The sequence below is a fragment of the Podarcis liolepis genome (genome assembly GCF_965112155.1).
Source record: "Podarcis liolepis genome assembly, chromosome: 6".
In the NCBI taxonomy this organism is placed as follows: domain Eukaryota; kingdom Metazoa; phylum Chordata; class Lepidosauria; order Squamata; family Lacertidae; genus Podarcis; species Podarcis liolepis.
This window is the reverse complement of record NC_139559.1, coordinates 86,980,627-87,005,938: the sequence shown is the minus strand read 5'-3', so window position 1 is coordinate 87,005,938 and position 25,312 is coordinate 86,980,627. Positions and strand designations below refer to the sequence as shown.

Below are 25,312 nucleotides of genomic sequence, written 5' to 3'. Positions count from 1 at the left end.
CTAAGCCGCTTCTGGCGAACCAGAGCAGCGCACGGAAACGCCGTTTACCTTCCCGCTGGAGCGGTACCTATTGATCTACTTGCACTGGTGTGCTTTCGAACTGCTAGGTTGGCAGGAGCAGGGACCGAGCAACGGGAGCTCACCCCGTCGTGGGGATTCGAACCGCCGACCTTCTGATCGGCAAGTCCTAGGCTCTGTGGTTTAACCCGCAGCGCCACCCACGTCCCGTATGCCACCCTTTAGAAGAGGAGAAAAATAGACGGAGCATGAAGACTATGTGCTGCTCCATTTCAGCAGGCGCTGCTACAGTTTGGTACTGGAAGCATCTTATGCATTCATGACATTACAAACGATAGCTCTCTGGGTGAGAAGATGCTGCAATCAGATGGGCCCCCCCACTGCCATGTGCAATGTCAGCATAGCATGTTTGGGGTCCTCAGCCTATGTGCTTGTTGACACTTTCAAAGAACTGTAATAGGTTTGTGAAACAAGACTTGCAAGAAGCTTTGCCAGCTCCGCTCCAGCAAGGCCTCCTTTATCTATATGCTTAGCTAGGATTTGGATTAGCCTCCCCTAGGGTTGCCATCCGGCCCAAACACCTTCTAAATCCAGCCCACGGATGGTCCAGGAATCAGCTTGTTTTTACATGAGTAGAATGTGTGCTTTTAATTAAAATGCATCTCTGGGTTATTTGTGGGGCATAGGAATTTGTTCATATTTTTCTTTTCTTCAAAATATAGTCTGCCCCCCCCCCCAAGGTCTGAGGGACAGTGGACCGGCCCCCTGCTGAAAAAGTTTGCTGGCCCCTGTTTTAAACCAACCTCTCTGGCTTTTCTACAGTCTTTCTTTTATTTTCTGGTGAGCCTCAGTTAAACACATTGAGAAGTTTAATATTTGTTTTATATTTAAATGATCTAACATTGGGGGTGGCAGTGATTTGCACTGTTTTTTGGGTCATCCCTGACCTCCCAGTTTCCCACCATACTGGGATTCACTTGCTGTGTGCGTACTTTTGAATCCATGAGGGGACTGCAAGCTACAAACTGGGAAACTAGGGGTCAACTACTTCAGCCAGCTTGGTGCAGCAATGTCGCGTAATCCCTGTCAGCCGATGCCGCAGATCGGCAACTGCTATTATGATAACATGGCACAGGGGTCTGCAACCCGCGGCTCCGGAGCCACATGTGGCTCTTTTACACCTTTGCTGCGGCTCCGGGGCGGATACTAGCGAGGGGAGGAGGCGCATTGTGCACCCTGACATTCCCCACTGTGGCAGGCGCTGTACTGGCTGTGACGTCGCATGGGGGTGGTGCGTGCGTTAGTCACGCACCGTCCCGACGTCACCTTCCCGCCTGCCCACCCACCCGCTACATTGTAAGGGGCATGTATGCTGGTCACTGCATTGAAAGGGGGCATGTACGTTGGTCACTGTTTTGAAGGGGAGTGAAGAACACACACACAAAAAAAAGGTAACTTGTTAATTTAACGTTCATTTCTATGAGGAGGAGTAATTCTGAGGGGTCAAACAAAGAAATAATAAAAAAGTGACAAAAAAGTTATTTTTATAATGACGAGTTTTGTGACTCCCAGATTTTTTTTTCTTCGGAAATGGGTCCAAGTGGCTCTTTTTGTCTTAAAGGTTGCAGACCCCTGACATGGCATAATCCTCATATTTGAAGTTCAAAGCCAGCTTGAGATCGGCATCCATTTCAAACTGCAAAGCTTTTGGGACAAGCACGGTGCAGCAGTGCTTCGTTCTCTGGAAAGGGGGGGCAACATGAGAATGGGGCCATTTGTGGTGGCTACCCATTTGCATAATGCTCTCCCCAGGAAGACTCTCCTGGCACCCTCATTACATATCTTTAGGCACTGCACAACAATGTCTCTCTTTAACCATTTGGCTGATTAAACAATCTATAGCTGATTAAAACAACCTACAGGGACGCGGGTGGCGCTGTGGTCTAAACCACAGGGCCTAGGACTTGCCAATCAGAAGGCTGGTGGTTCGAATCCCCGTGACGGGGTGAGCTCCCGTTGCTCTGTCCCTGCCCCATGCCAACCTAGCAGTTCGAAAGCATGAAGTGCAAGTAGATAAATAGCTATCTATATTAAAACATAAGCTGCCTTCTTCACACTGCGCAACTATTGGATAGTAGTACAACTTGGATATTTCAGTAAAGCAAGACGTACATCAGCCTTCAACGTTCCGTGAGTGGTTGGTTGGTTCCCACTCCGAACCCAAAAGAACGCCTTCAAAGCTATTCCAGATGGAAAGATCAAATGAGTGCAGGGCACACAATGACATATTGGTGGGTAGACTTGGGCTTGCACATGATGTTGGGTTGTCTTATTGGCTGATAACATCAATGTCTTCCCACAATTACACAGTGCATATCCTAGGCGGAGCCCTCACTGAGCGAGTAAATTTCCAACAGGTGGGGACACACAGGGATGAATGCTCTTCCAGACGATGAAGTTGCTTGAAGATTAAAAAACGGGCATGCTGAGAAGGCAAGGATCTCTACAAGCCAGGAATTCTTATGTATGAAATACCATTCATACATGCATTTACTCACCTGTAGTTTAAAGTGGTACAAGTCAAGTCAGACAGGTCTACTTCTGTGTTCTTAACATCTTCCAGAGTCTGATGATTGCATAAGTGGGGGGCGGGAGGAGGGAAAAGATAAAAATGTCAAAATGTTGTAAAGGATTTTATTTCTTAAAAGCCAAACACATTTCATCCTATGTACATTTTAGGCCTTCCTCATGGGCTATAAAAAGGAGAGAAAGGTTTGCGTGTTCACTCGAACATTAAATTCAACTTGATCTTTGCTGCTTCCGTGTCTCAGATTTCGCACAAGGAGCTTCCGACTTTCCCTTTAGCCGTGGCGCATTCGGAGAAAGCCTGGCATTGTCGCATGACTGATGGGTTGAACATTGACTCTCGGTAGACACGAATATGGCCAATTGGCTTGAATGAAAAAATTGACGTGTCGAGATACATGCAGCCAAAGGGAAGTCAAACCCATTTAACTTCTACAACACTTGGCAGCCATTTCTTGACTTTATGTGACAAGAGGACTGTATTCATAGAACTCAATATGTTGCTGTTACATAAATTGAAAACCATATATATATATTGAAAACCATATATATATATACATTCCTGTACCCGTGAAAATCTACGAAAGCAAATATATATATATATATATATATATATATATGCTTTCGTAGATTTTCACGGGTACAGGAATGCAGGTTTTGGTGTCTTATATATATATATATATATATATATATGAGAGAGAGGACAAAGCGCAGAGATATCAGAGATCTCTACTGTTTCTTTCAACTTTGCATTTTGAGTATGTAAGGACATAAAATTATTGCTTTTAAGCTTGCGGGGTGGACAGACCCTTATAAAGGCTTAAAATTCACAGAGGCTGAAATGCGTTGGGTTTGTTTATAAATATAATCCAGTGGTTTCCCCCCTTTCCTTTCGTGGTCTAGTGCAGATGCTCCCTGTTTCTAGCTCTATTCCCTATATTACAGAAGATTCTTCTATTGAGATGGGAAAGGTGATTGCTTTTGAATGGGTCGTTTCAAAGAGTGGATCAATGCTCAAAATCAATCTGGTTTTGATATCTCAAGAACGGTTTGCTTATGCTCAGTTGCCTTGTGCTGCATATGTTTTAAAGTATGCTTGTGATTTTCTTGTTTTATCTTTTTTGCAAACTACTTTGAGGTTCGGTTTTGTTTTACAATCAAGTGCTATATAAATGTGATGAAAATAAATTAATAAACTATTTTATTCAAATTATTAAAGTTATTGGTAGGGGGAAGTGTATGGGACTGTAAAGACCTTGAAACATGTGTTTTCCCAGTGAGAAGTGCTGTAGATTATCCAGTGCAGTCACCATATGAAAAATTAATCTTTAGAATACAGCATATATGTAGCTCTGCTCTGATAACCTTGGTGGGGTCTCATCTCTAGGTCCATCAACGGTGTCTCCGAAAAATTGTACACATCACTTGGGAAGACAGGTGCTAATGCCAGTGTACTGGAAAAAGCAAAGATCACCGGTGTCAAAGCCATGATTCTTCAACACTGACTTCGTTGGACTGGTCATGTTGTAAGGATGCCTGATTATCGTCTTCCAAAGCAACTACTTCTATTCCCAACTTAAAAATGGAAAGTGTAATGCTGGTGGTCAACAAAAGAGGTTTGAAGACAAATTTAAAAAACTGTAATATAAACACCGACGACTGGGAAACACTGGCCTGCAAGCGCTCCAATTGGAGAACAGCCTTTACCAAAGGTGTCATGGGCGTTGAAGACACTCAAACTCAGGACGAAAGGGAGAAACATGCTAGGAGGAAGGCACGCTTGGCAAACACTCACCGTGATCAACTGCCACCTGGAAACCTATGTCCCCACTGTGGAAGGACGTGTGGATCCAGAATTGGCTTCCACAGTCACTTATGGACTCACTGTTAAAACCGTGTTCTTGGGAGACAATCTTACTAGGCTATGAGGGATCGCCAAAGAAGAAGAAGAAGCTGAGCTGCAGAAGCCAGTGGGATGTGGAGACCTGATTATACCACTCTTGGGACCTACAAACTCCTATGCGTGCAGCTTATAGCATTTGTGGTGGAGGTCTCTCAGCAACTCCCTAAAATTGAGGACCTAAATACTGGCTTCTTCTTTGCATGTATGTGTGTCTGTGCAGGTGCAAACAGGTGTTTTCTAGTTACTGAAATGCAGCCCCCTCGGCAGGAGCAACAGATGCTCTCATGTACTTCTGTTCTGCCACCTTGTGATTCTCCCATAAAACAACACCATGAGGACTGAGCATAGAACCATAGAACTGTAGAGTTGGAAGGAATCCTAAGGGTAATCTAGTCCTGTAATGCAGGAATCTCAACTAGATCATACATGACAGATGGCCATCCAACCTCTGCTCTGATGGATTGAGGGTTAGATCTGTAGCTTTATATCTGAACATCCTATTCCATCTGTGTGGGAGAAATACAAAAGAATAATCTGGCTCTGAAGCCTTTTTAGCAGAGTAAGACACTCTTAATTTTTTGCATCTTATTAAAGCTTAGGAAGTAGACAGTTACACCTTTCTATCCCTTTTAGTTTGTGGTCTTCTGACCTTCCCCTCTTCACCCCAGTTGCAGAGAAGGAACCACACATTTTTAGTTAAACAGAGAAAGGGTTTACTTACATTTCAATGCAGGCAAGCAAATGCAGCAAATTAGTGCGCAGAAAAACACTTCTAAGTTACAGTAAACTAAAAGTTGGTAGTCTTAGCTAACATGACCGAAAGCAGGAGCTTGAGCTGTGCACATATGGTCGGCTTGGAGGCATGGTGGAAAAAGAGGCTCCTCACAGTCAGAAGGAAATGTAAATGATTGTCTCCTTTCTTACACAGTACTTGCCCAGAGGAGGCAAAGGAAGGGATCACACACAGGGTCCCAAATAACTCTCTGTATGCCAACTCTGTGCTTGTCCAGCAAAACATGCATTTTGGCTGCAAACCTCACCAATAGATTGAGAGTCCACCACTTTCTTCCCATCAGAAAGTTCTTCCTGATGACTAGTCGAAATTGCCTTTCTTTTAACTTGAAGCCATTAATCTGGGTCCTTGTTTTCGGAACAGGAGAAAATCAGCTTGCTCCTTCCTCCATGTGTGAGAGAGATATATTTGAAGTGGTCTAAACCACTGAGCCTAGGGCTTGCCGATTGGAAGGTTGGCAGTTCAAATCCCCGCAACAGGGTGAGCTCCCATTGCTCAGTCCCAGCTCCTGCCAACCTAGCAGTTCAAAAGCACACCAGTGCAAGTAGATAAATAGGTACCACTCTGGCAGGAAGGTAAACGGCGTTTCCGTGCACTGCTCTGGTTCGCCAGAAGCGGCTTAGTCATGCTGGCCACATGACCCAGAAGCTGTCTGCGGACAAACACCAGCTCCCTTGGCCTATAGAGCAAGATTAGCGCCGCAACCTCAGAGTAGTCCGCGACTGGACCTAACGGTCAGGGGTACCTTTACCTTTTTTACCCTATCTCCTCTGAGTCTCCTCTTCTCCATGCTAAACATGTTGTTGTTGTTGTTTAATCGTTTAGTCATGTCCGACTCTTCGTGACCCCATGGACCAGAGCACACCAGGCACTTCTGTCTTCCACTGCCTTCTGCAGTTTAGTCAAACTCATGCTGGTAGCTTCAAGAACACTATCCAACCATCTCGTCCTCTGGTGTCCCCTTCTCCTTGTGCCCTCCATCTTTCCCAACATCAGGATCTTTTCCAGGGAGTCTTCTCTTCTCATGAGGTGGCCAAAGTACTGGAGCCTCAGCTTCAGGATCTGTCCTTCCAGTGAGCACTCAGGGCTGATTTCCTTCAGAATGGAGAGGGTTGATCTTCTTGCAGTCCATGGGACTCTCAAGAGTCTCCTCCAGCACCATAATTCAAAAGCATCAATTATTCGGCGATCAGCCTTCTTTATGGTCCAGCTCTCACTTCTGTACATCACTACTGGGAAAATGCTAAACATACCCAGTTCCTTCAACCTTTCCTCATAAGGCTTGGTTTCCAGACCCTTAATGATTTTGGTCCCCTTCCTCTGCACATTCCAGCTTGTCAATATCCTCCTTGAATTGTGGTGCCCAGAACTGACGGTGAGTTTCAGTTTGGAAATTAAAAGGGTTGAAATGGGAAGGGTGAGTTGACTTACTTGAGTCCCTAACAGCTGTTAGGTTATATAACAAGCGGCGTGTGGTTCATGATCCCCTTAATCGCAAAAGGTGCTACAACTAATTTATTTTACCAATGGCTGTGTTGCTTGACTTACTCGTGATGGTGTTACACAACCGTTGATGTAATGTTTCTGGGAGAATTCTGTGAATTGTGAAGACATGCTGCTGCCACATAGCTGAGTTAGATCATTGGTTTATATCGCACAGTATTGTATATTCTCTCAAGTGGGGTCTCTCCAAGGGCCTCAGCAGAGGGCTTTTGCCAGCTGTTTCATTAGACAAACAGAGGATTGAGCATGGTACCTTTGGTGTGAAAACGATGTGCTCTAGCACTGAAATAGGAATCTTCTCCATTATTCACAGTTCCTACTGGCTAAGCATGCTGTGGCCTTCTGCTTAATTAGGCTGTTACAAGACAGAAAAGACTGTGCAGAGAGGTGCAGCCCCCTCAGCCACTGGGGCTGGCACCCCCCCCTTTAAAATAACTGAAAGCATTTCACTGCAAATCCTATTTTGAGTAATAACCACAGAAGAGTTTGCTTTGCAAAATCATTCTGCTCAGTGTCACTTTTCTGTTGTCATATTCTCACACACCCTTTCGCAGAGAACAGCTTTAACTAAAAATGAACTGTGATCAATAAATTCATTCTGAACAACGGCGGAGTCAGACTTTCATCAACTATCAAGTTTTAGGTAAAAGGTCTGATCCATGTGGACTCTTCTCTTGACTTAGTAAAAAGAAAGTTACGGAAGTATCTTAAGTTTATGAGCCTTGCCCAACCCTTCTCACTGCCCCTCCAACCAGGAAAGGATTTTGTAGCCATCTTTCTTGGCCTAATAGCTTTTAAAGTGCCTCAGTGAACTGTTAAGTATCAGGTTCTTCTAACTCCATCAAGTTGGCTGCAGGTTTTCAGTGCATATCCCCTCTGATTTATTCCCCAAGAGCACCCTAACTAAACAGTTTGGGAGGGACTGTAACGAGAGAAGGGAGGCATTATTTATACACCTAGCGGGGGGCATTGGAGTAATTCTTGTTGGTTCTCCTCTTTGTATTTCACAGTCTACTTGTTAAAGGGTATAAAACAAATCATATTTTTAAAAGTTATTTAAAGCACTAAAGCTTATGTGAATTAGGGAGCAGATTGTGTAGCTACAGTCATTTTCTCAATTAACTGAACATAAATCTACAGTAATGAGCTGCTTAACCGGTATGGGACAGATTGAGCAGCCTCAGCCCTGCAAAAGCCCCAGATCCACCCCAAAGTTCTGTTAACATACCAAGCTTTGATTATTCCATTTTTTCCATCTGTGCAAGTGCAAGCATTAGTGTGTAATTAGCACTACCCGAGACAGAGAACATCCAGACCACAGAATAGAAAGGCTGGGAGCATTCTGAGGATCATTCAGTCCAACTAAAGAAGGATCCCTCACATCTCTCATCTATTTTGGTGGCATCCATCTGTCTCGAGAGACAATGGAGTGCGCCTCTGGAGCTGAAGTCTGTGGGATGTGAAACACAAGAGCAGTCAAGTACAACCTTCCTAGAGTGAACATGTTTACACATGGGGAGGAATGTTTGTCCAGTCAGCAGGTAAACTTCCTGTTTCTTTCTGGGCTGGGACAGACTTCCTCTGCAAGTGACTGGAGGTGGGCATGGCCTCACCTGTGCAGGTAACGACAAAAGCACAGGGCAGGGCAGCCATCTCTCTCTTTTTGACTACATGCATCGAAGAAGCAACATCTGCTTAGCCAAAGATGCTGGAAGCCAAGAGAGGACAAAGGGACTGTCTCCTTATGAGATAGTTTCCAGGTATATGTTACTTTTCTAAGCTAAGTCTGCCTTCTGGGATCCGATTGTGAACAGAATGTGAGTAAACTTTTTTAATACTGTGTCGTGTCTTATTTTTTATGAGGGAATTAGGGGGAAAATACCAGAACAGTTATTATAAAGGCTTTAGCGAGCCTGAGCAAATGCATCCACTGAGTTTAAAAAGGGGAATGTTACTCTGCTAAAATTGTGAACTTGTTAGCACAAGTTGGAAAGGCTATAATCAAACAATATATCCTCTCCTGCATCCCTGAACATTCCCACAAAGTCAAACCACTGCTTTAGCAGCACTCAAGTGACCTCTGCAGGGTGCAAGCCTAGGCAGTGTGTATGGAGATCCTGGGCTGCTCAGCTTCACTGATGTGTGGCCCGAAGGAAGTCCTATACACTTGGCACCAGTTGGGCTCCAGGAGTTGCCAGAAAGAGATGTGTAAGGTGCCACCCAACTATTTTCAGGAATCCACTCAATATTTGTGTAGGGTTTACTCCTTAGTCACTTATTTTCCCAAGGCAGCTGAGGTTTAGAATCAAGAGTTTTCCTTCTCTGAGACGGACTACCTTCCCAGGTTAATGAGCCCCTCATTCGGGCCTCCAGGACCCCCTATAGTTGGCACCAGTGGGCACTACCCTGCTCATCTCTACCATGCAGTGAGTCATCATCATCCCCCTTGTTATGTACTGAGCTGAATCCTAGAACAATAGGATCCAGAATGCAGCAGTCTGATTGGTCCGCAGGAGCCACCCAATCCAGCTCCAGGTGGAAGTGAATCAGTGACCTGATTGGCCTGCAGGAGCAGCCAATTAGGCTTCTGGAGGAGGTGAATCCGCAACCTGATTGGCCTACAGGAGCAGCCTGGAATTAGCCAATCACGTGGGGCCCATTGTGTAATTAATGTATATATTAGCTAGACGTTTTGGGGAAAGTTTCATTCATTGCTACTATGAGTTGAATAAAAAGCATGAAATTCACACTTGACTCCGAGTATATTTCACCCCTATAGATTAACTCACACCTATACCAAGGTTACTTCATCAAAGGTACTTGTAGAAAAAAGAGAAGGAGGAGGAGAAGGAGGAGGAGGAGGAGGAGGAGGAGGAGGAGGAGGAGGAGGAGATTTTCTTGACTTACCAAATTTGCACAAAACAGCTGTTTCAACAATAAAAATTGATTTGTGTAATACAGCCAGCCCCATCAGTTAGGGAATCAGCAGTCCACCACGGAGCACCTTGTCAGGGCTAAGAATGGCCAAGCAGGTGGAAGCCCAGGTACCTTCAGGCTCCAGACCCCACCCTGAAACCAAAAAACCAAGGTGCAGCTTGGGGAACCAAGCATGGCAGGATGGGGGAAAGGGACTTGGAGACAGGGCTTTTCCTTTTCCTTTTCCTTTCCTGCCTCCTGTACCTGCAAGGGCCATTTTTATTTTTATTTCAAATGCAGTCGTTTTGCTCAAGAGCAGTTATGTACAAATCAGCAGTTTTAAAAAATTAAAACCATTTACATTTGCTGTGCGGATCATGTGCCTTCTTCCTTGTTGGGTCAAAGTGCATGTTTGACTTTATTAAAATGTATTATATTAAAATTATATTAAATTGTAATTGTAATTATTATAATTATAAATTATTATATTAAAATGTGCAATAGAGTTTGATGAGAGATACACAAATGGGAAGAGATGGGGAGCATATCAACAGATAAATGATGGTGTAATAGAGAAAGTGGAGCTCTGGGGGCTTGTCAGAGGATTAAAAGAACAGGACACCAAAGAGATGTGATAGTGGAAAGTGGGAATGGGTTGATAGTAAAGGTAAAAAAAAAGAAGGTAAAGGACCCTTTGGACGTTTAAGTCCAGTCAAAGGTGACTATGGGGTTGCAGCGCTCAACTTGCTTTTCAGGCTGAGGTACCCTGTGTTGTCACGGTCTGGTCTACAGGCGATCAAAGTCCTGGCTGAGGATGTCGGGACCGGGGGCAAGATGGCAGGGTAGGAACAGGAACGAGAGTCCAGAAGCCAGGGGTCCTAGGGTCAGGAATCAGGGAGTCACGAAGTCAAGGGTCTGAGGGTCGAGAAGCAAGGAGTCATGAAGTCAAGGGTCCGAGGGTCGAGAAGCAAGGAGTCACGTAGTCAAGGGTCCGAGAGTCGAGAAGCAAGGAGTCACGAAGTCAAGGGTCCAAGGGTCAAGAAGCAAGGAGTCACGAAGTCAAGGGTCCGAGGGTCGAGAAGCAAGGAGACATGAAGTCAAGGTCCAAGGATCAGGAAGCAAGAAGCCAAATGCAGCAAGGCAGGAAATGTGTTGCTGTGGCAAAGAGCCAAAGGGAAATGCTGACCTTATATCCCTTCCCGGCTCTTGCCACCAGGTGCTGTGAGTTACCAATCAGCCTCACCTGTGAGGCCACGCCTTGCCTCTCCAGAACCAACTTAGGAAGGCCCCAGTCCTGCGAAGCCCTACTGGTCACAGGGCCTGGCTCCTGCACACACTCCTGACAGGCGTTTGCCCACAGGCAGCTTTCCAGGAGATGGCAATTATGCACGATAGCTATGTTCTCCTTCCACTGCTGGAGATGGATTGCTAGGTCAGGAGCGTCCCAGACCCTGAGATTTCAGGGTCCAAACCTGAGACCTGATGATGCCATGGGAGTGGCATGTTATTAAGCATGACACATTAAGCATTAACCACTGTCCCTGACAGGGTGCATTTAAATAAAATAAAATGCAAAGTCTTACAATTGAGCAAATATGTCTCTGGTTGGAAATCCAGATCGAAACCTTTGCTAAATCAATTTTGAAGCAATGTACATTCTGCTTAATGTACAATGTGCACTCCTGCTTCAACAGCTGACCTGAGAGATTAGTAAAGGGCTCTAAGTATCATGGGTGATAATGCCCATGGTAATGATGATGATGATAATAATAATAATAATAATAATAATAATAATAATAATAATAATAATAATTTATTTATATCCCGCCCTCCCCAGCTGAAGCCGGGCTCAGAGCGGCTAATAATAATAATAATAATAATAATAATAATAATAATAATAATAATTTTTATTTATACCCTGCCCTCCTCAGCCAAGGCCAGGCTCAGGGCGGCTAACAAGCAATAATAAAAACAAGTTGAATGATTACAACTTAAAAACAAAATTAAAATACAACATTTAAAATACTGAAACATTAAAATATTAAAATGTAGCCTCATCGCAGGAGGAGAAAAGAAAAGAAAAAAGAAAGAGAGGGAGGGAATCAAACTGGCTCCAAGCCAAAGGCCAGGTGGAACAACTCTGTCTTACAGGCCCTGCGGAAAGAAATCAGATCCTGCAGGGCCCTGGTCTCATGAGGCAGAGCGTTCCACCAGGCTGGAGCCAGAGTTGAAAAGGCCCTGGCTCTGGTTGAGGCTAACCACAGTAAAAATAACACAGTTTACATAAAATCACAATCAGTTAATTGTAATACATTCTAAAATCAATTCATTCTAAAATCAATGTGGAGTCAAATGAATGGCAACCATTGGGCTAGAGTTCTATGAGGATGGCCAACTTTGATGGGCCAACTTTGATGATATGATCATGTCCCTCCAGCTCTGGCCCTCACAAGCCATACGGAATCCATCTTGCTCTAGGGAGGGGGGAAAGAAGAAGTGCTGGCTCCATGGGAGATGTATCAAGAGGGATGGATGGCTGATTCCAAGTGATTGCCTACAAATCAGATAACTGCCACCTCCTCTTTGAACTGCTGCTGAAGTTGGATGGGAATGTTATCTGCAAGCATCTGGATCTTCTCAGTCAGCACAGCTTTGATCACCTCAGCAAACTGACTTGTGTCCTCTCAGGGCATGGTTCCCATCTTGAAGGTCTCTATCTGTTTCTGACGTGTGTGGTTAGATGTTCTCCTGCAAAGATGCTTGTAGCATAATTAAAGGTGTGTTGTGCTTGCTAATTTGAGAAGAAACCCCTTTTTTCTTTGGTAAGTGGCTTAGCTTATTTCCAAGAACCTGTTCGTGAACTATGGGTCCCTGGGAATATTTCTAGTAGGAAAAATGCAATAAAAGCTCTCTTCTTTAAAAACAAACAAACTGCTCACAAATAACCTGGGTTTGGCTGTACAGTGGTACCTCGGGTTAAGAATTTAATTCGTTCCAGAGGTCCATTCTTAACCTGAAACTGTTCTTAACCTGAGGTACCACATTAGCTAATGGGGCCTCCTTCTGCCGCCATCACCGCATGATTTCTGTTCTCATCCTGAAGCAAAGTTCTTAACCTGAAGCAATATTTCTGGGTTAGCAGAGTCTGTAACCTGAAGCGTATGTAACCTGAAGCGTCTGTAACCTGAGGTACCACTGTATTGCAAGCAAGTCTTCACTAGCTTATCCTGGAAGAAGCAGTGCTCTGAAACATACAACTTATACCACTGTTAGGGCCTGTTGCCTTAAACTTTGCAGTAACATAGTTTATCTCAGAAATAAAGAATGGTATTAGCGTAAAAGAACATAAGGGGAGGCCTACACATTCTACTCATGTCAAAACACCAGGCAGGCCCCCGCAAATAACCCAGAGATGCATTTTAAATAAAAGGAGACATTCTACTCATGTAAAAACACACTGATTCCTGAACCATCCGCGGGCCAGATTTAGAAGGCTGTTGGGCCGGATACGGCCCCCGGGCCTTAGTTTGCCTACCCATGGGGTAGAGCTTCCGAGATCAAAAGTTGAAACAAATTTCAGAAGGATAGCTATGATAGTTTGCTGTGGCGAAACCAGCAAAGCACTGTGTAGACTTTTAGAGAAATGAACAGATTTCTTGTGGCATCTGTGGCAGTAGGTTCTAGAACTCCATAAATGTTTATGCCACAATAAAGATGTCACTCTTGAAGGTGCTGCATGATTCCTTGCGATTTGTTTCAAAAGTGGTCGATGATTAGGTCAACCAAACATTCCCTTCCAGGATGTGCTTACACATTCATTTGGTTTGGAATACTTAGTCTCCCATGTGCTGATGTCAGCTTCAACTTTGCTTCCATAGTGACCACAAGTACTGTTCAAGAGCAGTTCACCGATTCTTGTTTCCCCCTGAACTGGCTGAGTGAGTCTGCTGTGCTTCGTAGCAGCCTAGCACTGTTTTCCTATGGAGCATCAAGCTTAAAAAAGGTAAAGGACCCCTGACAGTTAAGTCCAGTCGCAGACGACTCTGGGGTTGCAGCGCTCATCCTGGGACCGAGCAACAGGAGCTCACCCCATCATGGTGATTCAAACCTCTGACCTTCTAATCGGCAAGCCCTAGGCTCAATGGTTTAGACATCAAGCTTATTCTGCACCCAAAGTCTGCACTGCCATTCTTCTAAAAGCTTCAAAACAGCTTATGCTTTCTAGCACTTTGAAACCAAAGAAAGACATGTCTGTGACTTCTGTTCAAAAATCTACTTGTGCTAAAGGGAAGCCCATTTGACAGGCAGCCCCTGGGCCATGCACAGTTGCCATACTCCATATTCATACAATTGTTTTCAAAGTGTTTCACCTCTATCATCTCATTAATCCTTAAAGATTGCAGTCCTGTTTTACTCTGATGCCTAGAATCACCAGCAATGCAGTTGGTTACATCAGTGTTTCCCAACCTTTTTTGGGCAAAGGCACACTTGTTTCATGAAAAAAATCTCGAGGCACACCACCATTACAGCCCCGTGACGTCAGCGTGCAGCGTCACGCCGGGAGGGACATGAATTGCTAGCAAATTACATAATCACCTCCTTGAGGGCTGGCTCATCTTCTCTGAAGGCAGAACCCCATTAATTAACAGCACAGACTCACACCATAGCCAAGACGAGGGGGGAAAACCTCAGTCATGCACAGTCATGCACATGTGGGGGCTAAATGAGGACGAAGACCGGGCAGAGAGCAGGGTTCAAATCACCCCACCTGGCCAGGACAATCCCTGGGTGCTCCCTTGGGCCACTCGCCTGACCCACCTCGCAGGGCTGTTGTTGCAAGGATAACACGGGGAGAACCACGCGCGCCCCCGGGAGCTCCTTGGAGGAGAAAGCGGGCGATGAATGCAATGCACAAAATATATGAGAGGCGACCAGGTTTTGCAGGTGAGGGGCCCCCGCCAGCCTCCGCTTCCAACACCCGGCGCAACGACGCCGAAGTTTCCCCCCGGGCTCGGCTCGGGGAGCAGCGCTGCTCCCCCCCGGCTCCCCTTCGCCCTCCCGGCTCTCTCTGCCGCCCACTGGGGACCCCCCTCACCTGCCAAGTCCGGAGCGCCGGTGGAAGTTGCATGCATGCATGCAGGGCACCGCGTTGCCATTGCATTGCACTGCACTCCATGCAACGCCTGCACGCATGCATTGCCTTGCACGCCCGCCAAGGGGTCTCCCCGCGGTCCGATGCATCCCCTCCGGCGCGGATGCAGCATTGCAAAAATAAAACCCCCCCAACGCAGCCCTACCTGGGAGGCAGCCTCCGCCTCCGCCGCTCCGCCTCCGCGGGGATCCCCGGGCTCCATCCTGCCGCCCGATCTCTGCGGGGGCGCAGGCAGGCTGCGCGGGGTCTGCGCGGAAGAGCCCCTGCCCGCCCGGCCACCGCCGCTGCGCTCATTCCATGGCCGGGAGAAGAGCGCTTCAAACAAAACGCCCGGCCCACCAGGCCACGCTGGGAAACGTAGTTCGCGCACCCCGGGCGGGCGCGGAGCCCAAGGGCGAGGGGACTACGGATCCCGGCAGCCCCCGCGCCGGGGACGGAGGGGGAGAGGCCGGGTGCAGGGATGGAGGGATGGGTGGGCGAGCGAGTGAGTGAGTGGCAGCCGCCAAGCCTTGGCCGAGAGCCAGGAAGGGCCTCCCCGGAGGAGGAGGAGGAGGAGGGAGGCGCAGAGCGGGAGGGAGGGAACCCCAGGGGTCATCTAGTGACGGCGCCCCAATCGAAAATTTGACTTTAAAAAAAAAATCTTTCGAATTTTTTAATTTTTCCCGCGGCACACCAGGCAACATCTCGCGGCACACCAGTGTGCCGCGGAACGGTGGTTGGGAAACACTGGGTTACATTATTTTATCAGTTGTACAGCCCAGTCCTGTATATCTTCAACTGTAACCTCACCAAATGAATTCAGTGGGGTTTACTTATTTCACAAATAAATCTACATACAGTATATCCCTCCCCTTTCCTCCTCCCAGCAGACTTTGGGGATGCCACAATTATCCATCTTTTTTTAAAAAAGGCAATAGAACAGGTTGTGGAAACTATTGAGGCATCTCTCTATTAAAAGCGGCTGGCAAAATTCTTGCAAAGATCTTAGCAAACCATCTCCTAACTATATCCTAGGATACCCTTCCTGAATCCCAAAATGGTTTTTGACCTTTTAGGGGGACAGTGGACATGATTTTCACCACTCAACATCTTCAAGAAAAATGCAGGGAGAAAAACCAACCCCTATATATGGTGTTTATTGACCTGACTAAGGCCTTCGACACTATAAATTGCACTGCCCTGCTGAAAATCAGCCTCCCAGATAAATTTGTGAACATCTTTCTGCTCCTCCATGATAATATGACAAAAATATGGCAACAATCGCAGATAACAATGGCTCTCAAAGTGAACCATTCACAGTGGAATCAAATATTAAACAGGGATGTGTTATCGCCCCAACTCTAGTTATTATCTTCATCGCCATGATCCTACACATTGTTGAAGGGAAACTCCCCACTGGGGTAGAAATCATATATCAAACAGATGGAAAGCTCTTTAACCTGGGTAGGCTGAAAACAAGGAGTAAGGTTACCATAACTTCTGTCATGGAGCTTCAGTATGCTGATGACAACGTAGTGTGTGCACACTCAGAGGATGACCTCCAAACCATCCTAAATATCTTTGCAGAAGCTTATGGAAAGCTTAGTCTATCACTCAACATCCAAAAAACCAAAGTGCTGCACCAACAGGCACAAAACAAACTCCCTGTGGTGCCACAAATCCAACTCAGTGGTGTAACGCTGGAAAATGTTGGTCACTTCTCCTACCTGGGCAGTTATCTTTCCACAAGGGCAGACACTGATGCTGAAATTCAGCATCACCTGAGCTCTGCGAGTGCAGCTGTCTCCCAATTGAAGTGCAGAGTGTTTGAGGACCAGGACACAGGGAAACCAAAATGCTTGTTTACAAAGCTATTGTACTACCAACCTTACTGTATGTTTGTGTAATGTGGACCACTTACAAATGCCATCTCCAACTCCTTGAAGGATTCCATCAATGTTATCTCTGAAAATTTTTACACATCACTTGGGAAGAAAGGTGAACTAATGCCAGTGTACTGGAAGAAGCAAAGATCACCAATGTCGAAGCAATGATTCTTCAACATCAACTTTGTTAGTCTGGTCATGTTGTGCAGATGGCTGATTATCGTCTTCCAAAGCAACTACTCTATTCCCAACTTAAGAATGGAAAGCAAAATACTGGTGGACAAAAAAAGAGGTTGTGAAAGATGTTCTCAAGGAAAATCTAAAAAAAAGTAGTATAAACACCAACAACTGGGAAACACTGGCCTGCGAGTGCTCCAGTTGGAGAACAGCCTTTACCAAAGGTGTCATGGGCTTTGAAGACACTCGAACTCAGGACGCAAGGGAGAAACGTGCTAAGAGGAAGGTACACTTGGCAAACCCTCACCATGATCACCTCCTGCCCAGAAACCTATGTACCCACTGTGGAAGGATGTGTGGATCCAGAATTAGCCTCCACAGTCACTTACGGACACTCTGCTGAGACCATGTTCACGGGAGACAATCTTACTTAGCTATGAGTGATCACCAAAGAAGAAGAAGGATGCATATACACTGTAGCAAGAGACATGACCATTGCTTTCTGAAAACTCATGTAGATTCATGTTTCCATTTTAATAGAAACATTTAACAGTAGTCCCGGGAAAGTGTTTAAAAAAATAAAAATATTTTGGCCCAGATAAATTGTGGACTTGATGCTGATTTTCCTGCTGACCTTTTTTTTTTTTTTTGGCGGGGGGGGTGGGATTCATATAACTTTATTCACAAATGCAACGTTTTGCACAGCCAATGTCCAAACTGCAAATTCTATAACAGCCATTCCAAACATTCTCGTTTATTACAGTTTCCCCCCAAAAAACAACACAACATGCACTTAAAAAGATGCTTAAATGAGTGAAGGGTATGCAAATGACAGAATGCTTTTTTAAAGATTAAAGACGAGTTTAGAAGTCAATGAGATTTTAATTAAATTAAATGGTACTTTAATGGGTACTTACTAGGGAGATTTATGGAAACACATAAACTTGGTTTCCATGAGGTGGAGCCTGAGCTTTTTAAGAGTTACCTTACGGTGCTTTTTCCTGCTGCAATATAATACCCCAAATATTTGTAAGTTGTGACTAAACATTGAAGTCTCTCCCCGCCCCCCCTTTTGCAGGGGTGAAGGGGGAGATCAGTGGTGCCAATTTGTCTGCCCCTGTTCTGATTATTGGATGGGGTTTTTTTTGTAAAGGAGAGAGGCTGTGGGGGGAAGGTTTCTCCCTTCAGGGCTAGAGATATCTGATATCCATTCTAAGTGCAGCCAGAAGGACAAAGTTTTGTCTCAGACTGCAGAGAAGGGTGGGTGGGTGTGGGGAGAATGGTCAATGGGTTTGTTTGTTTTTTCAAAAAAACCACATTTGTTGCAAACTTAGCAGGAGATCTGTTATTTCCGATGGGCAATTATGTCTGTTTCAGTATTTTGGATTCGAAACACTGATTCCCCCTTTCAGGGATGAAAAAATATTGATACTTTAAAAAAAGGAGGGGGTTAATGTGTATTTATTTATTTACTTATTCTCCCTCCTGACTGCCCCTGTCTCCTGTCTAGAAGTGCTATCCAGTGACCCCGGCACTGATTAAAGTTTCAAGATGACCCCAAAGAGCTTTCCTTGCGCTGGCTGGTTATAAAAGTTGTTTTAACTACTGCTTCAGCCAAAGTCCGGGCTTTTGCTGAGCAGAGTCTCAGACTGTTCAGTTCCCAGGCAGGGAGGACTATGTTAAAGAGCAGATGAGCTGGAAAGAGAAAATGCTAACTTGGAATATGGTTCCTCCTCTTGACCCACAGAATAGCATCTCACTGTCTAAAGGCTTGTGGAGAGGAGTGGAGAAACATCTGGGTGTTTGCCAGGTAATGAATTCGTCCTAGCCAAGGTCTGGTTAAGGTGGTTGTGGGTGCAATTCCCAAAATAGAACCTCTTTCCTCCCAGAAGGAACCAAATGAAACAAAGAACCACAAAATAAGTCTTATGGCATCTTAAAGACCAACACTTTCATTATGGCATGAGCTTTTGCAGGCTACAAAAACAACAACACACAAACCTCTGAGCTTACCTGCCTGCACATTTTGCTTCCTAACTTTCTTTAAAGGAGGCTAATAAACTTACTTTTTAAAACGATAGAGTCTGGGACCCCTTGCCAGCATAGGCCCTGGTACCAGTGCTCCAGTTGTTCTGTTATAATCTAGCCATGTTCAGATCCAGTCCCCACAAGTGACACAGTATCCATGCTGGAATGATCCCTGATTGTCCGTATGGCTGGTGCCAAATATTACTAGCTGCACAAAGGCTGCCTAATCTATGGAACAGCACTATTTCAGGTTTCGGTTAATGGGAGGTGAGCAAGAGGGCTTTCTGTGGTTTCTTGAGGCCAGCGGCTGAATGACAGAATCACACCTGGCAAGTGACAATAGTGTGAAGTTGCCAAAACAGTGACATAGGAAGCAGCTTTTATAATGAGTGGTATATATATATATATATATATGCAGGTTTTGGTGTCTTCGGGTGTCTTCCCGTGTAAGAGTTGGGGTGTCTAGGCGACGTTTCGACGAGGTCTCACTCGTCATCTTCAGGCTGGTGCTTTCGGCTTCTTGTTACTGGAACAGAGCAGGATCTCAGTGTTTGAGTTCCTATAAATACTGTTGAGGGGGTGTGGTGTATAGCCTCCAACGTTCTGGGCAGAGAGGAAGTTCCCAGGTTAGTGTGCCTTTTCTTCTTTTGTTCCTTAATTACTTGAGGGATATCTTGAGTGATTTCTTGAGTGATATTCTGAGTACCACTTAGGTGGGTCATTAGGTGTGGATTAGTTGCTAAAGCTTTCGTGTCTTGACCTCTTGAGCTTGTGAAGAGTTTTTCTGAGAAGATGGCTGTACTGCACTTAGTTGTGCTCTGGCTTGGCTTCGTGTATAGGGGCGAGCTGTGGTTTTGTGCCAGACATCTGGAAATTAGCCCTCCCCACAAAAACCGACACCAGAACCAGAGGCACACAGAACGCCATCACCAATCAACCACACCAGACCCAAACCCAGACCCTCTCCACAGATAAATTACAGACACCATCCAGTAGCCAAACCATAGTGGCACCTCCGGATGCTGCACCCCCCTGCAATCCCTACACAGATCTGGCTGGCACAGGGCACAAAACCACAGCTCGCCCCTATACACGAAGCCAAGCCAGAGCACAACTAAGTGCAGTACAGCCATCTTCTCAGAAAAACTCTTCACAAGCTCAAGAGGTCAAGACACGAAAGCTTTAGCAACTAATCCACACCTAATGACCCACCTAAGTGGTACTCAGAATATCACTCAAGAAATCACTCAAGATATCCCTCAAGTAATTAAGGAACAAAAGAAGAAAAGGCACACTAACCTGGGAACTTCCTCTCTGCCCAGAACGTTGGAGGCTATACACCACACCCCCTCAACAGTATTTATAGGAACTCAAACACTGAGATCCTGCTCTGTTCCAGTAACAAGAAGCCGAAAGCACCAGCCTGAAGATGACGAGTGAGACCTCGTCGAAACGTCGCCTAGACACCCCAACTCTTACACGGGAAGACACCCGAAGACACCAAAACCTGCATTCCTGTACCCGTGAAAATCTACGAAAGCATATATATATATATATATATATATATATATATATATATATATATATATATACACACACACACATATACATACAGTGGATGCTCGGGTTGCGAATGTGATCCATGTGGGATGCACATTCGCAACCCGCAGCGTTCGCAACCCACAGTGCTGCGTCTGCGCATGTGTAAAGCACAATTTAGTGCTTCTGCGCATGTACGACCCCCGAAACCCAGAAGGAACCTGTTCCGGTACTTCCGGGTTTCGGCGCGTCTGTAACCTGAAACAATGCAACCTGAAGTGTCTGTAACCCAAGGTATGACTGTACTGAGGTACATCTGCCTCACTATTCTCGACTTGTAACTGGTACTAGGTCTCCAGAGTTTCAGGCCAGACTCTTTCCCAGCCCTCTGTGGAGAAACCAGGGACAAAACCTGCTCCACACAGGACAGACATACTACCCCTGAGCTCCAATCCTTCCCCCAAATCTGACAAAGCTCATGCCACAATTGCACCAGAGATAACTACTGACATAAATCAGATTTTTAAAAAGACACAAAATAAAGAGGGGGTAACCATGAGAAGGCAACAGGTTGGGAACTGGGTCCTGTAGATTCTGAGCAATAAGTAAGATAGAGAAAAGTCTAGTGCAGAACCACCCTTATTAGCCTGAGTCCAGAATACATAACCTTTTTGTCTGGAACAACCCTCCATATACCAATCTTTGAAAGCCTCTTCCAAAAGCAATATTTTAATTAACATTGCCGACTTACTCTCATGTTCTCAATCAGTCTTGTAATAAGATGCAGTGAGTGCTGAATGCTAAAACTGACATGACTGCATGAGACATGAACTCAAACATGAGTTTTTAATGTTTTGGAGAGAGAGAATAAACTTTGGTTTCAAGTTGCTGCCCTGTTGCAGACTTGATTGGACTCTGATGGTCTGCTCACCCTAAAGCTGCCTGAGGTATTCGGTGCTCTAAAGCCTAATTCTAAACTGCTTGTGGCATTTCTAGATGATATCAAGATGTTTGGATTTTTCGTGTGTTTTTTTAAAGTTGAATTTACAGTGGAAAGTTAATGTAGGCTACCTAAGCCCCAAAGAACCTTCAAATAAGGGCAAGATGGAAGAAGTTTGCATTAGCCTTGGTGGGAGCCTTGCCTTATTTCCGTGTAAACACATGCTTGACTCTACATGTTTAAAATGTAACTGCAGGAGATTGTTCACATGTGATCGTGTTCATAGGGGCTGCTCTGGAGCAGTGGCGTAGCGTGGGTTGTCAGCACCCGGGGCAAGGCAAGTAATTTGCGCCCCCTAACCCGTGGATTTGTGCCCCCTAACCCTAACCCCCACATGTTGCGCCCGGTGCGGCCGGCCCCCCCCTGCACCCCCCACGCTACGCCACTGCTCTGGAGGAATAATAATAATAATGCAAAACAATTAGAGTAAGCAGTTCTATCAACTGTGGGAAATATAGAATTTTATGGAGCTGTACCAAATACAGTTGTACCTTGGAAGTCAAATGTCCTGGAACTTGAATGTTTTGGCTCCTGAACGCCGCAAATCCGGAAGTGATTGTTCTGGTTTGCGAACGTTCTTTGGGGACCCGAACATCCAAAAAGGCTTCCGCGGATTCTGATTGGCTGCAGAAGGCTTTCAGACTTCCTTTTCCCCAGTGAGCAATCCCAGCCAATCACAACTCAAGTCATAGCCATGGTGCCTTGGTTCCATGATGAAATCATGAAGTCGATTTAGAGTCAGGGCATTGATTCCTGGCCTCAGTATACAAACATTTTTTGCCGCTTTTTGTAGCTCTTTGAAGCTGACAAAATGAGGAAGGCACTTGGACAAATGCAAGATACATTGCACATGAGTGATGAGTGGGGAGAGGCCTTTGAGAAGGTCACATTTTGGGGGTGCCTTTTGAATTATTCTGCCCTTCTAATTTTGCCACCCCTAGAATTGAGCTGCCCTAAGTGGCCACCTTGTGGTTAAACCATCTGTAAAGGACCCCTGACCATTAAGTCCAGTTGCGGACCACTCTGGGGTTGTGGCGCTCATCTCGCTTTACTGGCCGACGGAGCCGGCGTTTGTCCACAGTCAGTTTTTCTGGGTCATGTGGCCAGCATGACTAAGCCGCTTCTGCAAAACCAGAGCAGTGCATGGAAATGCTGTTTACCTTCCTGCTGAAGCAGTACCTACTACTGCTAGTATCTACTTGCACTTTGACATACGGTACTTTCAAACTGCTAGGTTGGCAGGAGCTGGGACTGAGCAATAGGAGCTCACTCCATCGCGGGGCTTCGAACCGCCGACTTTCCGATCGGCAAGCCCTAGGCTCTGTGGTTTAGACCAGAGCGCCACCCGCATCCCTTAAACCAGCTTTGGGAAGAATCAAATTATTAAATGCTATGGCACATCAAATACTCCATGCTTTGAAAATCCAGGGTACCAGGAAGAGGGGTGCTAGCTTAACCTTCTTCTGAATGCACTGGTTTCAGGAGCCTAGATGTTTGTGGGCAAGAGTTCAATCGCACAAACCTCACCTACAGTCTAAAATGGTATATTCCAAATAGAATTGGCACGCTGCAGGAAAAAGCTCTCACATGGCTATCAGTAATGTGTGAGTCACCCCCAATTGTGGCAGAAACCACCGGGTTTCCCTTGATCTAGCTATGGTTATCCTTATCTTGAATGTAATGTGCAAAGACACATCCGTCAAGTCTGTGTTTATGAGACCGGGCCTCTCTCTGTACGTTTACCTGTGTCTGTTTATATGTGCACACATCCTTTTGAAGGGCTTATGGAACTGTGTGCCAGTGCCCTGCTAATACCTTTAAAAAGGTAAGGGTTGGCATAGAGTGCCAGGAGTCTGCTGTGTCTTTGGCACCCAGGGATGACAACAAACAAGAGCCGTCAGAGCGCTGGTGCGAGATACTAGCCTCTTTTAACATTCTGGCAGTTCTCAGAATGCGGGTCACGGGAGGCATAAGTTGTAGTTAATTTCTTTAAAAGAAAGTTGCCAAAGTGAAGGGCTGTGTGGTTGGAAATGTACAAAGCAATAGCAAATGCCTGGGATTGCTCTCTCTATTTAGATGTAGAAGATTTAGATTTAGAAGATTTAGAAGCCAGTCAAAGAGTTCTCCACACAATGCACATTAAAAAATTGTAGATAAAACACAAGCTGAAATCCACAAAACTCTTTAAAAAACGAATATACATCAAATAATTATCTTTAAACCACATATGGAAACAGCAAAACATTTCAAAAAAATACAGCAAAATAAAAGCCTGGGTAAGCTTGCTGGAATAAAACAAGTTTTCAGCAGTCATCCAAAACGTAACGAGAGCACCTTCCAAAGGACGTATCCTACCACACTAAAAGATCAACTCCTTGCAAACCTAGAGTCAACAGGATGTGGCACTTATAAAAGCAATAGATCCAGAGATCAAAATATTCCAAGAGGAGTGCCTGTGGAAAAGTAAACTGTCCCCAAGCCATTGATGGCTCTTATGGCAGATTATAAACGCTTAGCATTTTATATAACAATTTTGAATCGCCAGCATGCATTATTTTGCCTTACTCCTTACAAAAACCCTCTCAGGTAGGTCAATGTGATTATCACCCCCATGTTGCAGACAGAAGGGTAAGGCTTGGATTTAGGACAAGAGACAGGAATCAGTCCAGAAACTTCCTGAATGGTTGGACAGATGAACAGTCACTCTTCTCCTCAGACTGAACCTGTGTTAAGTGATCTTGATGACACTTGGATGTTTAAGAACACAATAAGGGCCATGTGGAACCATACCAAGTCCCACCTAATCCAGCAATAAGGAGAAGATACAAATTAAGATGGGACACAGGTGGCACTGTGGGTTAAACCACAGAGGCTAGGACTTGCCGATCAGAAGGTTGGCGGTTCGAATCCCCATGACATGGTGAGCTCCCGTTGCTCAGTGCCAGCTCCAACCTAGCAGTTTGAAAGCACGTCAAAGTGCAAGTAGATAAATAGGTACCACTCAGGCGGGAAGGTAAACAGTGTTTTCATGCGCTGCTCTGGTTCACCAGAAGTTGCTTAGTCCTGCTGGCCACATGACCCAGAAGCTGTACGCCGGCTCCCTCAGCCAGTATAAGCGAGATGAGCGCCGCAACCCCAGAGTCGCCCACGACTGGACCTAATGGTCAGGGGTTCCTTTACCTTTACAAATGAAGGAGCATGAACTACGATGATCCTTGCTGGATGGACCGTCAGTCTGATCAAGCAGGCATGCGCTGACATTCTACACTCACCCTTAACTGGTTGTGTGGAAAGCTCTGTATCTGCTCTGGAAAGAAGTTCTTGTTTGACTGCTATGTGTGGAGGCGCGAGGACAAGACACCTCATGCACACCCAGAAGTATGTTTATCTCCTACTTTTCTGGGTTGGGTTGGTGTTTTCAAAGAAGGGGCATGGTCAGAGGGTGCAGGGCTCAATGGGCGGGCCTGCCTGCAAGAACATTCTTCAGCCGAGCACTCTGGCAGACAAGAGAGTTGCGAGGCTTTTGCTTGGTCTCCAGAACTTTTGTCTCCAGCATGGTAAAATACCCTGGCACCATCCCGCACAGCTGCTTGTGTGCGAGAGAAGGAGAAGTCAGGATAAAACGGCCTCCTCCCAAGTCCCAGCTCCTTAATTAAATGCATGGCAAGAACCGGGAGAAGCACATCTGGTTTCAATCTACACGGGCTCTTTGATGGCATCAGATGTTCTTTTCCCTAACGGAGGGTGTGTGGAAATTCTGGCCTGTCTATGGCAGCTTGGAGCCCAGGCTGGCTCCTGTCACTGAACCCCAGGGGCCCTTCTCCTTCCCTGC

The 25,312-nt window shown here is 45.6% G+C and overlaps 2 long non-coding RNA genes across 2 annotated transcripts in view; one reads left to right on the top strand and one right to left on the bottom strand.

Moving 5' to 3' along the window:
* Positions 1 to 24,936, bottom strand: part of LOC310708522 — a 31,223-nt gene extending 6,287 nt beyond the window's left edge. Inside the window, exons 1-2 of the long non-coding RNA XR_014527083.1 lie at positions 24,753 to 24,936; positions 2,577 to 2,644 (exon numbers count right to left, since the gene is read on the bottom strand). This is a non-coding gene — a long non-coding RNA (uncharacterized lncRNA). The remainder of the gene's footprint in view (positions 1 to 2,576; positions 2,645 to 24,752) is intronic.
* The window catches only part of LOC310708514, a 76,079-nt gene that overhangs the window by 49,767 nt on the left and 1,000 nt on the right, over positions 1 to 25,312 (top strand). The window contains exon 2 of the long non-coding RNA XR_014527076.1: positions 18,661 to 18,723. This is a non-coding gene — a long non-coding RNA (uncharacterized lncRNA). The remainder of the gene's footprint in view (positions 1 to 18,660; positions 18,724 to 25,312) is intronic.